Source organism: Leucopleurus acutus (assembly GCF_964270905.1).
Source record: "Leucopleurus acutus genome assembly, chromosome: 4".
Taxonomy (NCBI): domain Eukaryota; kingdom Metazoa; phylum Chordata; class Mammalia; order Artiodactyla; family Delphinidae; genus Leucopleurus; species Leucopleurus acutus.
Genome location: NC_139146.1, coordinates 10,097,051 through 10,110,046, shown reverse-complemented (window position 1 = coordinate 10,110,046; position 12,996 = coordinate 10,097,051). Strand labels below are relative to the sequence as shown.

The window sequence follows — 12,996 nt, the reverse complement described above, 5'->3', positions numbered from 1 at the left end:
CTCACACCTTTTAGTGTATGATCTTGCTTCCAAGTTCAGAGAAATAGTTTAGGCATCAGAAAAGACCTTATAACTTCTCTAAGAGCCTCATAATCTCAACGTTATTGGCACCCATCCTTTCATCTTAAAAGGAAAATTTACGTCACCGTTTGTATTAATCAGGACCGTTGTGATTACAAGCCATGGCATGTCAACCCATGCTGCTTTAAGAGAAAAGGACCATGATGGCGGTAACAGAGAGGTTACGCATTGGTCTGGTCAAAGATCCAAATGAGAAAACAAATTCTTTAATTCCAAGACTTATCTAGTCACCAATGTTTTTAACCCTGTTTCTTTCTGTCTGCTTCCTTGGACATCTTGCTCCATCAATCAACTCTTTGCCTTCCTCTCCAGTGTTTTTTCCCTCAGTATATATATACATGTTCAAACTTTCCTAACTTAAAACTATATCCTTCCACATCTAGATTCATTTATATGTGTAGTCTCTCACTTTGTCTCAGTATACCTCAACTCAACCACCAAGGTGTACCTTTACCTCAAATCCTCACGGTTCTAACGACAAACCCTAAAACTCAATATATCTGAAAATTAAAGTCTCACCTCGGACCCTACAGAACTTGTCCTGGGTGCTACAGGTGCTTTCTGCCACAGGTATTTTCTAAAGCTAGCACCATGCATAATTCAATCTCTGAGTATCCTTGGCTTCTAGCTCTTCTGCTCGCTCTTTAAGAGGCTTTCAGGCTTCACTTCCAACTCATTATGAGCCAAGGCCTCCTCTTACTGAAGGCCTTATTTCCATGAACATAAAGCCACTATCTCAACATCATTTCCTTAAACTTAGAGGATAGAGCCACGTGCATTGGGCAAGGGGGTTGTGATAGGATAGACAACAAGCTTTTTGGATATTTGGCTCACCATTGCAACCACTGGTGTTCCACGTGTATCTGTTTTATAGCTAAGATGCCAAATGATATTTTAAAATACTTTCACAGCTAAAGAATATTTAAACACCACTGTTTTACTGGATAAAATACAAACAACTTCCGTTCATACTCTGACCAATGAATGTAACCTTCCTTCTTCCCAAGTCAACCTCATATTTTTCAGTCTAGGAACCCTGAATTGTATTTCCCCTTGAACAACCCTCTCTCAACCCCTTTGCACCTTGTACTTGGTATTCATTTTGTGTGGAACCTCCTCAGTCACTTTTTTGTTTGGAGAACACATGTTCATCCTTTACTCCTCAATGACACAAACTGCTGATTTTTCTCTGACATCTTTGACTTCTATACATGGATGTCTACACTTCTTTCTTTCTTCCTTTCTTTTGGCAGTGCCATGCGTGCCATGCGGGATCTTACTTGACCCTCCATTTCTTCTAGAAGCGATTTGAAAATGAATCACAGAATGACTTTTGCCTCCCTGGTGTTTATAACCCAGAGATATCTGAGAATCGTATACAAAATGCTTAGCAATGAGGACAGGATTGCAAGCATTGTCTAAGATATGCTTACGAGGTAAGAGCTTATGCAGTGAAGTTTGTGTAGTTTATTCGAGAAGACTTATTCATAGAGATGAGTTTAAGTAGAGATTAGAGAAGACAAATGAAACTAAGTTATGTATAAGTAGATTATCTCTATTATAATTTGCCAGTAATAATCTGTATGCTCTTTATAAATGTTGTGGTGGAGACCACTTCACTTTATTTTGTTGATGTAATAATGCCTAGATATTAAAGCAATAGGTTGACAAATGAACAATTTAATATAACAACCATAGAGGAATCTTAAATTGCTATAGGATAGTTTCTTTTTTTTTTTTTTTTTTGCTGAATATACCAGTTCCCATCTTATCTATATATTGTCATCAAATTAAAGCCTAAACTTTTCAGAATATTGAAATAGAAGGCATTTTGAGTTCTTCGTCCAAGTTCAGCTAAATTACTTGGGAAGGATTTTTCTATTTTCAGGGTTTAGTTTGACAGCAGTGTTATCAATATCAGAAACTATAAATAACTCACTTTTTTCATCCCAGGAGTTTAGCAACATGCCCAGCATTTAGTATACTTAGTTTAATAAATTAGTGTACTTAGTATAAATATAAATCGAAAGGTTTTATGAATGAAGCTACTCAATTTAGATTGATGTTCTGTATTAATCAGAGAAGTAATGTAATCTTTCTCCTGGAATTCTATAGAAGCAGAGACAAATTGATTTGAGAACAGAAGGGATATCTGGATAACTTTTCAAGTTAAGTCTTCATAGTGTGACTTAATTGCCCTTAATGAAATGTTGTGAATTCTTTGAATAATTCACATATCCTATAGAGAAAATTGTACATACATGTAATAGTTATCAAAAAAGTTCACTATTTTTGTTATATATTAAAATAAAAATATATTAAATATTTGTGTGGGTTTTTTTCCTGGCATTCCTCCACTTCTTACTACAGTGTCTTTTTTTTTTTCTAAATACAATTATTTAATTTAAATCACAGAGAGAAAATTGGCTTCAAGTAGGAAATTCCTATGGGATGTCTTCTTTCCGTAAAACAGAGGAGAAACTTGAACAGACACAATAGCTTTAGTTGTAGAAGCATAAGGATCAGTAAATCCCCATTGTGTTGTTGATTAAAATGATAGTTGGGAAAGGCAAATAGTAGCAACATCTCTAGAATGCCATAGTAAAAACAATATTTCACACTAAAGGGGCTTCCTGTTATTCATAACTTGAGATTTCTTAAACAAACCTGTGTTTAATGTTTGGCTTTGGCTTTGTCACTTTCTAACTTTGTAACCTTGGATAATCTCTCAGCCTCAGAGGCCCCATGGGTAAATTTGGGTTTTTTATACCTTTCTTCAAGCCTTGTTAAATACACAAACTATAAAGTGACAATAACTGGTAGAGTTTTTATTGTTTCTAGGATGTTGATGACAAGGATGGTGATTTTTAAGCAAGTCACCATACCAGGCCCTAAGCTAAGATCATTGGACGCAATGGTGAGTCAGACAGTTCTGACGGCTCAGAACCTCATATTCTATGTTTCTATTGCACACAAGTTTTCCATAATTTTGAAAAATACTATGATGTAAACCAACTAAGACTGAATTGTCTTCATCTGGTCTGAAGATTTTACTCTCTCTTTATGACAGATGGAGCAGAATAACATCCTTTGCCTTGAAATCAATACTTAGATAAGTAAGCTTGGAGTACATCCAAAGAGAAGTTTTATCCTTCATTCAATTATCAAGTATATCATATGTTCAATACGCTGTTTAAAAGCCAGTGATCATAAATAAACTTTTTTTTTTTTTAAAGAACACACCTCTTCATTTTTTTTTTTTTTTTTTTTTTTTTTGCGGTACGCGGGCCTCTCACTGTTGTGACCTCTCCTGCTGCAGAGCACAGGCTCCGGACGCGCAGGCTCAGCGGCCATGGCTCACGGGCCTAGCCTCTCCACGGCATGTGGGATCTTCCCGGACCGGGGCACAAACCCGTGTCCCCTGCATCGGCAGGCGGACTCTCAACCACTGTGCCATTAGGGAAGCCCCGCACCTCTTCATTTTTTCTTGAGGTACAAACATTCAGTTTGGATGATGAGAATGAGCTAGCTCTACCATTTACTCCAATGAATTCTAATGGAGGAAGAGGCTAAATAGGATGTAGACTCTTTTGGTCTATTAATACTCAATTTATCAAAATTACAGCCGGGTATTTCTGGAGCAGGACTGCCCCAACAAGGCCAGATGTGATAACTGTTGAAGATGAAGATAGCAAATAGGGACAATTCAATATGTATATACAGTCTACTCTGCTGTCTTCCAATGGTCTCTAAAATTCCATACTGAGTCAGAGCTGGGAGTGATGCTATGGTGCTGGCCACCTTTGCTCCACTGCTCCTCGAATTCTGCTTTGCTATTTTGAAGGGAGAATAGGTTCAGATAGTCTGCGAGTTGGTGGGGGCCATTCCCTTGGCTAACCAGTACTTATATATTTTGGTCTTGGGCCTCTCAAAGTTCACCACAGACACAGGTACCCTCACAGTGCCAAGCCCATTTACAGTGTGAAATAAAATTCATATTTTATGGTGACAAGAAAGTTATAAATATAAAATTTCTTCTCTGCCCTTTGACCTCCCTTCACCCTCCACTGTGCATCGTGTATCTGTATTATGAATTGACCAAACCTCCCCCATGGTCAGGAATACCTGCTCAACCAAAGACAGCAACATTCTTCTAGCACCAACAAGACAACTCCTTAAAAGATAACATTCCTTCTTGATCTTATAAAGGGTCACATGACCCACCAAGATGCCACTTAGATCTGGATTATGTAAACTGTCAATACATCATTTGATGTTCAGCCCTCTGTCTCAAAAAACTTATGTAACTGTGCCTTGATTTCTAACTGGCAGAATAGTTAGTTCTCATAACTTTCTGAGATGCTCTTCCCAGGTTATAATCCTCAAATTTGGCTTGAATGAAATTTTCCAATTCTTTCTTAGATCAACTGATTAACTTTTTGTCCACAACCGTCACCTCACACCAGTATTCGCCCCTCTGTGCGATGGGCTTTCCTGGTAACTTTAACGCATGTGGGGTGACCACAACACCAAGATTTCTGAGGAAGTGGCCAGCAACTATTTCAGGGTCGCGGAGCACAGGCTCCAGACGCGCAGGCTCAGCGGCCATGGCTCACGGGCCCAGCCGCTCCGCGGCATGTGGGATCCTCCCGGACCGGGGCACGAACCCGTGTCCCCCGCATCGGCAGGCGGACTCCCAACCACTGCGCCACCTGGGAAACCCTAGCTCCCATTTTGACACTGTTCTTCATTCCCTCGTCCAGGTGACATCGTTTCAGAAATCTCACTGTCGCCTCACCTGCCTTGGTCTGGATCTTCTCTGGTCTTCCTTCTTGTCTCAGCAAGTTCTCCTCTTGAAACGGCTTCTCGTTTTCAGGAGATGCATATACAGCCAGTCCTTGAGGAAGTAGTCAATTACCGCCCACAGATTCTTTTCACTGAGACCAGGTCACCTCCTCCACTGGCTGCGTGAGGATGAGCTGCAAGTTATCTCTGGGCTGGTGTTTCGTGTCCTCTACCAGCTTGTGGACGTGGTGTTGCCGGTGCAGGCACGGGCTTCCGGTCCTCTTGAGCTAGCAGTGCTTTCCACCAGAGCAACCCGATGACCGAGCTCCGATTGTGAGAGAGGCTGAGGTCAAGCTCCAAGCCGGGTGCTCCCCCTTCAAGTTGCGCCTGCAGGCTCTCCGGACTTCCTGGTCGCAGCAGCTTCTAAGCGCCCGCCCGCCGCAGAGCTCCGCCCCCCCCCAGGCCGCGCATGCGCAGCCACCATGTTGTTCTACACGGGAAGCGATACCGCACAGAGGAGTTTGATACAGTCCCTGAACTGTAACTGAGGCAGAAGGGCGTCAGAATCTTCAGCTAGGAAGGTAAGGATGAGGTCCCCATCCCCAGATTAAAGTAAATTGCAATATATCATAAGGAGAAATTGTGAAAGATAGGCAGAAACAATCTAAAATTCCTAGGAATTTACTTGCCGTTTAACTTTGCTCAGAAGTGTTTCATCTATAGTTGCCTTTCTTTTTTTTTAACATCTTTATTGGAGTATAATTGCTTTACAATGGTGTGTTAGTTTCTGCTTTATAACAAAGTGAATCAGCTATACATATACATATATCCCCATATCTCTTCCCTCTTGCGTCTCCCTCCCACCCCTCTAGGTGGTCACAAAGCACTGAGCTGATCTCCCTGTGCTATGTGGCTGCTTCCCAGTAGCTATCCGTTTTACATTTGGTAGTGTATGTACGTCCATGCCACTCTCTCACTTCGTCCCAGCTTATCCTTCCCTCTCCCCGTGTCCTCAAGTCCGTTCTCTAGGTCTGCATCTTTATTCCTGTCCTGCCCCTAGGTTCTTCATATAATTGCTTAGTTTATACCCATTGACTGAAAAAAAAAAAAAAAAAAAAGCACAGCCTAAAAGTTGAGAGTTGTGTTTTATTCGACAGACATTCTTAGGACTTCAAGCCTTGGAGACAGTATCTTAACTCTGAGAGACTGCTACAAACAGGAAAGGAGGAGGCCAGGATATAGAGGAGTATTTGCAACAGAATCAGGTAGTCAGAACATTAAAAGATTACTATTAATAAAAGAAAACCAGATACCTCAAGTTAAGGAAGTTAGCTCTTTTCTAGGTATGGGAAGATGCAAGAGTCTGGGCTCACTGAAATCATTCTTTTGATGTGCACCTCAGCTCTCTGGGGCCAGTATCCTGTGTTTTCTCATCCTGAGTTTCCTCAGGCTGCACCGCCAGGGGTGACTGTAGTCTGATGACTGCTAGACAGTGGGCATTCCTTGTTTCCTTCCTGAGTTCCCTCAGGGCTCACTGTCAGGGCATCTGCAATGTGATGGCTGATGGCTCTGACATCCTTTGTTTACTGATATGACAGGCAGTAATTTAGTTCTCATACCTCATACATATTTGAGGAATTCTCAATAACTGTGATACTCACTAACATTTGTTGAACACTGATTATCTCCCAATTACTGTATTAAACAATCTCCATTATATTTCATTCTTACAACACACACTATTGGTCAAATTACAAAGAAAAAAATTCCCTCCAGCTATGTTAAGCAGAAAGGAATTTATTACAGATTATTAAATCTCTCACACAATCCTGGACAGGGTTAAGAAAAGAGAGATCTCGGAACCCTTTTCAAAGCTATGTGGCAGGACCAACTTTCTAAGGGAACTATTGTCTATGTTCAGTAGGTGTATCAACACAACACTGCCGTAGTCAGGAAATGGCCATGATGAGGAAGCCACTGTTACTTTGGATAGGAAAAACTTTAGTAAGCGAAAACCTCTGTAAACTATTGACTTCTGTATCAACAAGCAAACACATCTTTTTGTGTTTATAAGATACCTGTTAGCATAAGGGCACTAAAGAAGAACCTCTCCTCTGTATAGAGAGGGATAGTGTGCTTATTACCTATTATTTCCTAAAAGCTGGGAATATATGTTTCTTGAGCATATTCTCTGGTTTGAGTTTTGCTGTGAGCTCCATAGTAGACAAACCATCCTTTGAGTTTGAAATCAAGTCTAAAATGGAGCAAAATATGAGTAGCATAATGAAGTTTATTATTAAATTATATAGGTAACAAATGCTGACCTCATTTTCCCATCAAAGCAAGTTAAGCATCAGTGGTAATTGATCTACATACTTAAAATCTAAAAGAAACCTCTAATAATGATAAATTTGTTGATTCCTTTAATAGTTAACTGTGGTTGTTCAGAGACTTTTTTTTTTTTGAGAATGTAGTTCTCTTTCATGTGTTTGTGTATTACAAATAATTTAAACCATCAACATTATTTCACTCACACACATGAAACAGTACAACTTGATATCTTTTATTATTTACTATAAAAATATCCTGGGGCATCTAATGAGTTGTAGTCCAAATTATGTGTTCAACAAGAGAGCCTGCTAAAATTCTCTTATGCAAATCTGCTCCTCATATTATATTTGTCATTTCATATTCACCAAATTTCTTTAAGTTTTCAGACATTGTATCAGACTACACATCCTTGGCAAACAACATGATGAGATATATATTACAAGGCCACCTTAAGTGACATCACTTCTAATATGTACAAGGATTTGAAAGAGAAACAGAGCTGCCACATTGATTAATAACTTGATGTATTTTCAAATTAATATTCTTTATTTAGTGGACATTGTTAGAAATTTACTAAAGATTTTCAGGTGGGGAAACAGAGCAGAATGTTTAATATTACATAGTGTGACTAATTTCTTTTGAAAACCTCCACTAAATACATCTCTTTTATAAATCTCTCTACTCTGCCTTCCAGCCTGTGTGTCTCTCTTCACTCCTTTCCTTCAAAGCTCAGTGTTTTCTGTGTAAGTATCCCTTTCCTAGATCTTTACAATGAGGGTGCAGATTTAATTTGTGGTCTTCTGTGTTCTATTGTAATTAACTCTCTGTAGTAGGTTTCAGTATGGCAGGGGTCTTCTTTTATAGCAACATTATTTTGCTTGTTAAAATTGTAAGAAAGTTCCAAGGATTTAAGATTGGTACTTTAAAGTAATGAGTTGTATAATACACAGCTTTAAAAATCTATCCATTTATGTTGCATAAGGAAAAACTGAAACAAGTAGAGTCAACCAGATACACTCCTGCCTCACATCACACACAAAACTCAATTGTAGATTGCATAATTTAGAAGAAAATATCATGCAGTATCTTTGTGACTTTGGATAGGATAGCTTAGACATAGCTAATGATAAGTGAAAATAATAATTTGTGCTGCATTAAAAATAATAACTTCTGGGCTTCCCTGGTGGCGCAGTGGTTGAGAGTCCGCCTGCCGATGCACGGGACACGGGTTCGTGCCCCGGTCCGGGAAGATCCCACATGCTGCGGAGCGGCTGGGCCCGTGAGCCATGGCCGCTGAGCCTGCGCGTCCGGAGCCTGTGCTCCGCAACGGGAGAGGCCACAACAGTGAGAGGCCCACATACCGCAAAAAAAATAAAAATAAAAATAATAATAATAATAACTTCTGCCTTCACAAGGCACTAAGCATGGGGTGAAAAAGCAACCTACAGAAGGAAGATGATTTCACAGTACATGGATCCAAATAAAGGATTTTTATCCAAAATAAAGAACTCTTACAAACTAATAGTAAAAAGACATAAATCCACTGGAAATATGGGCAAAAGGTTTCAGCAGACACTTAATAGAAGAAGAAATCCAAATAACCAATCAGTAAACATATGAAAAAGTGCCAAGTACATTGGTCATCAGTTTATAGAGTAACGAAAGAGGCCATTGTGTTAGAGTTCAGGTTCATGGTTATCTTTTGTTCTGTAATACCTGAAAGGGGACCAGGAGGGATTCTGGAGTGCTAGGGGTAATTCCATTTCTTGATCTGGGTGCTGGTTGTTCAGGTGTGCTTTATTTGTCAGCAACTCTATGATTATGACAGGTGCAATTTTCTATATGCAGTTTAAATTATAGCCAAAAGTTAAAGAAACTGGAAAGAACACAATTATTCAATAGATACACACAATAAGAAGGCTCTTCTCAGAATGTTGGAGAATTTTGTTGTGGAGATGAACTGCATCTGATGCCCAAATAGGTAGTAGTCAAGAGAAGTCAGAAATGCCCATGACAGAGTCAAATCATTTGTGCACAAAAGAGCATAGAATATGGAGGTACAAAAACAGCTGTTATCATGTTACTCTAGATTAGAAATACCCCTCATTAAATAGAGGGATGTTTTCTCTCATATTAAAAGAATGATGCATGCCACTGCTCCCAGCTCAGTAACATTCACCGTTAGTTGTCATTTTTGATTTTTTAAATGACTGAAAATGTAAAGAATAGGGGGATTGTTCCTGATGGAGCTATATGACTGACAAGTTGTCTTCTATTTATTTTGCACTAGGTAGTCATATTCAGTTCTGCTGTTGTTTTAAGTTTGTGTTGTAGGCGTTGATATAATGTACTCCGGAAGCTGTGTGTGCCAGAAACAGTACATTTTCTGATCTCCTAAATTAAATTGCATTTGGCTCTACTCTCACATTTACCAGAGTGGATAGATGTCCAACTAATGTGTGGACCCTTCCTCTTTTCCTGCTGTTCTTCTAAAAAGCAGTAAATTGTTTATGGGTACTCAGATCAGTAGAATAACATTTATACTTAACAGAAATTTTCTGTTGCTCTAAGAATACATACATCTTAATTACTAAATCCAGCATGCACTTTGATTTTGTTTTCTAACTTGATATTTTGGTGGCATTTAAAATATTTTCTCACCAGATGCTTACACGTTCTTTTAATTGTATTCTGAAGAATTTTTCTTTTCTGATTTTCTTAGGTCTTTATAACTTCTACATCTCATGTTTTTTTAATCCTGTTTTATTCAGTATTGGGTTTTCCCTAAGTTCCCTCCTAGATCTTCTTTTTATCTTCCTCTGCATTCTCTGTCTGAAAGGTATCTATCCACCTTCATATAACTATGAAGTTATATGAAGGTGGATAGATTTTGTAACTAATAACTAATAAATTTTTAACTAATAACTATATTTTTGTATCTTCAATTTTTGTATCTTCTTCTGACACTTTATCTTAGTTCCTAATCCAGGATTAACTATTGCCTGGTAATCATTATTACCTGTGGTACCTTACACTTTTGTAGGCCCTTTAATCAAGATGAATAAAATCAATTTTACTGTTATACCAAAAGTTTTCCTTGTTTTGAAATACCTGTATAAAATTAACTTTTTCTTATAATTTATGACTAAAACAGATTCTAGACCCAAATCTCTTTAATATGTCTATCCTCTTCCATCCCAATCAATTTAACCTGATAGAAGTTTCCTTCACTTTTTTGCATAACTCACTGCAATAATTTTTTTTTTTACTGGTTACCAAACTCATCTCTTTGCCTTCTAATATACCAGGCCTGAAACTTATCTTTCAGAAGTACATAACCATCACATTATTTGCTTTATTAGTTTAATCAGAGGTTCCGCATGGTATAGAAGGTGAAGTATAAACTCCTTCCAATGTGAAAACACTCCTTTCAGCCTCATCTTATACTACTTCCCACCGGATACTGTGCTCTACTCAGGGAGGATTGTTTGCCATCTCTTCATGTCTCCTTGTCTTATCCCATATTCATTTTTCTTGCCTGGAATACTTTTCCTCCATACACACTTTGAAAATTTCTCCTCTATCGCCTGTATTCAGGCAGTTATCACTTGCTCTGTGTTCTCCCTGATAGGTTTAAGTGTACAAAAGGTGCAAGGTATACAAAAGGACAAACTCTCTGTCCTCGTGGAGATGGCATTCCACCCAGAATTGGAGCCAGAGAATAAACAAGTGAACAAATAAATAAATAAGAAAATCACATGTTAATATACATGCTTGGAAATACACAAAAAAGGTTTAGGCACTCTAACATAACTGGTTGCAGAAGGAATTTTAAAGAATAAGTCTTATGTTTGAGCATAGAACTTTAGCTGGGGCTTTGTACCAGTCAGTAATGGTGTTTAAATATAGTTTTTTTTCTTATTCAAGAATTCTAGAAGTAGGCTGTTGCTACCATGACTTAGTTATCCTTAGCTTCTTAGCTTTCTCCTTTAAGCTTGTTGCCTCATGGTCACCCGATGCCTCTCCATTCATCCACCTCTGTACAAAGCAGAAAGAGGTAAGGAGTAGTTACATCTGTTGTTTATTTTGGGGGAAGCAATGTGTTTCCCAGAAAAGTGTACAACAAATTTTTGCTTATATTGTATTGCCAACAACTGGGAAATATGTATGCACTAATAGTAAAGGAGTTTAAGAAACTGTAGACTGTTACTGTTATACTTAGCTTGAAATAAACATGATCTCTTCCTCTATACAAAATATTGAGCAAAAAGATAGGAAACGGGCATGCTGAGTAGGCAACTATTAGTGAATGCCGCAGACCTTAAGGTTGAGAAATAGTTGGTCATGTCAGGCATCCCCGGCACAGGGAAACTCCAGTGGGAAAGCCTTTTGTGTATTTGTATCTGAGGAATAAAAGTAGGTTACTGAAGCCTGATAGGAGTGAGAAAGATGGGGTATGGTAGATGATGGATTCAGACATACAAAGTCTAAGATTATAACATCTATCTCCTGCATGGGATCCTCAATTACTCAAGTTGAGGACCTACTTTTTATGCATTTCTTTATTCTAAGCACCTTGCAGAGTTCTAGGCTAATAGTAAGTTTTTTTTTTCATGAGTGAATTTAGGGTAAAGCTCTATATAAATATACTGAAGAGCTCAGTGATTTCCTTTTTTATAAATAGCATAAACTGTATTCACAGGAACATATGGTAATAGGTCAAAATCTTATGACTGGTAGTCTTCATTTTTAGCGTAGATTTCTCTAAGGTTGATCATATTATTTGAAAACACAAAGGCCTATTTTAATTGTCAATTGCCTCAATTTCGTAATTCCTCCTTATATATGTTGTTTTGTTTTTGCAAAAGAAGTCATAAGAAAAATATATTGGTATGTTGGTCTCAATTATCAAAATAATTTCATAAATTCTGTTTATTTTTAACAGTGGAGCTGTGATCATATTTGATATTTCACAGCTGTGAAAAATTCACAAATAACTTTGTTTAGTAGTATTTGATTAAGAAATTATAGATTCTGATTTTTTAAATTGGGTGCTGAGATTTGAGTAAATGGTCTATTTAACCAAATGTTACATTGAGTATATGATATATTAGCCCTATTTTAGGTGGTGTGCAGTTTTTATCATATGACCCGAAAAGAAATGATTGATTCTATTATTTTCTAAAGCGATATGCTAAATTGCAACTAGTGTTACACTTCACATCAAGTAAGGCAAAGTTTTTCTTTGTAATTGTTCTTTTGAATTCTTTTTAAATACAAAGCACAAGGCCCAGTGAGGAAAATACTAGCAGTAATTTTTCTTATAGTCATAATAAAAAACTATTTGTGGAAAAGTTGATAATATGCTACAGTTGATTTATATTCAGTTACATACTATGTGTTATAACATTCAGAAAGTTTTTTGTGATTTATTTATCTTTACAAGATCTACAAACCACTCAATGGTTTCTATTTTCTGTTTCACTTCTTTAAGACCAAAATATTTTTTTAAAAAAAGTATATATATATATATATATGGTTTTAGGTTTAATTTTTTTCCACCTAACACTAATGAAAAGTGGTAAATTTTTGTGTAATTAATAAATATTTATAAAGCACAGAGTTATTTCCGAGGTTCCCATGTACCTTATACTGAATTATTTTGAAAGTTTAATTTTTGCTTGTTGTGTTTCCCATCTGGTCTTACATTATCATTCTATGATCTATTTCCAAAATAATGCTGGGAAATGGAGTGTTGATTTCTTCTTTACTAAAATATATTTTCATTATTTTTGAAGT

General features: G+C 37.5%; 1 pseudogene across 1 annotated transcript in view; it reads right to left on the bottom strand.

The window, feature by feature from the left end:
* Positions 1–3,936: 3,936 nt before the first annotated feature.
* The window catches only part of LOC309960767 (large ribosomal subunit protein bL9m-like), a 35,987-nt pseudogene continuing 26,927 nt past the window's right edge, over positions 3,937–12,996 (bottom strand). Inside the window, exons 2-4 of the transcript in view lie at positions 4,803–5,273; positions 4,529–4,648; positions 3,937–4,056 (exon numbers count right to left, since the gene is read on the bottom strand). The product of the transcript in view is annotated as a large ribosomal subunit protein bL9m-like (transcript). The remainder of the gene's footprint in view (positions 4,057–4,528; positions 4,649–4,802; positions 5,274–12,996) is intronic.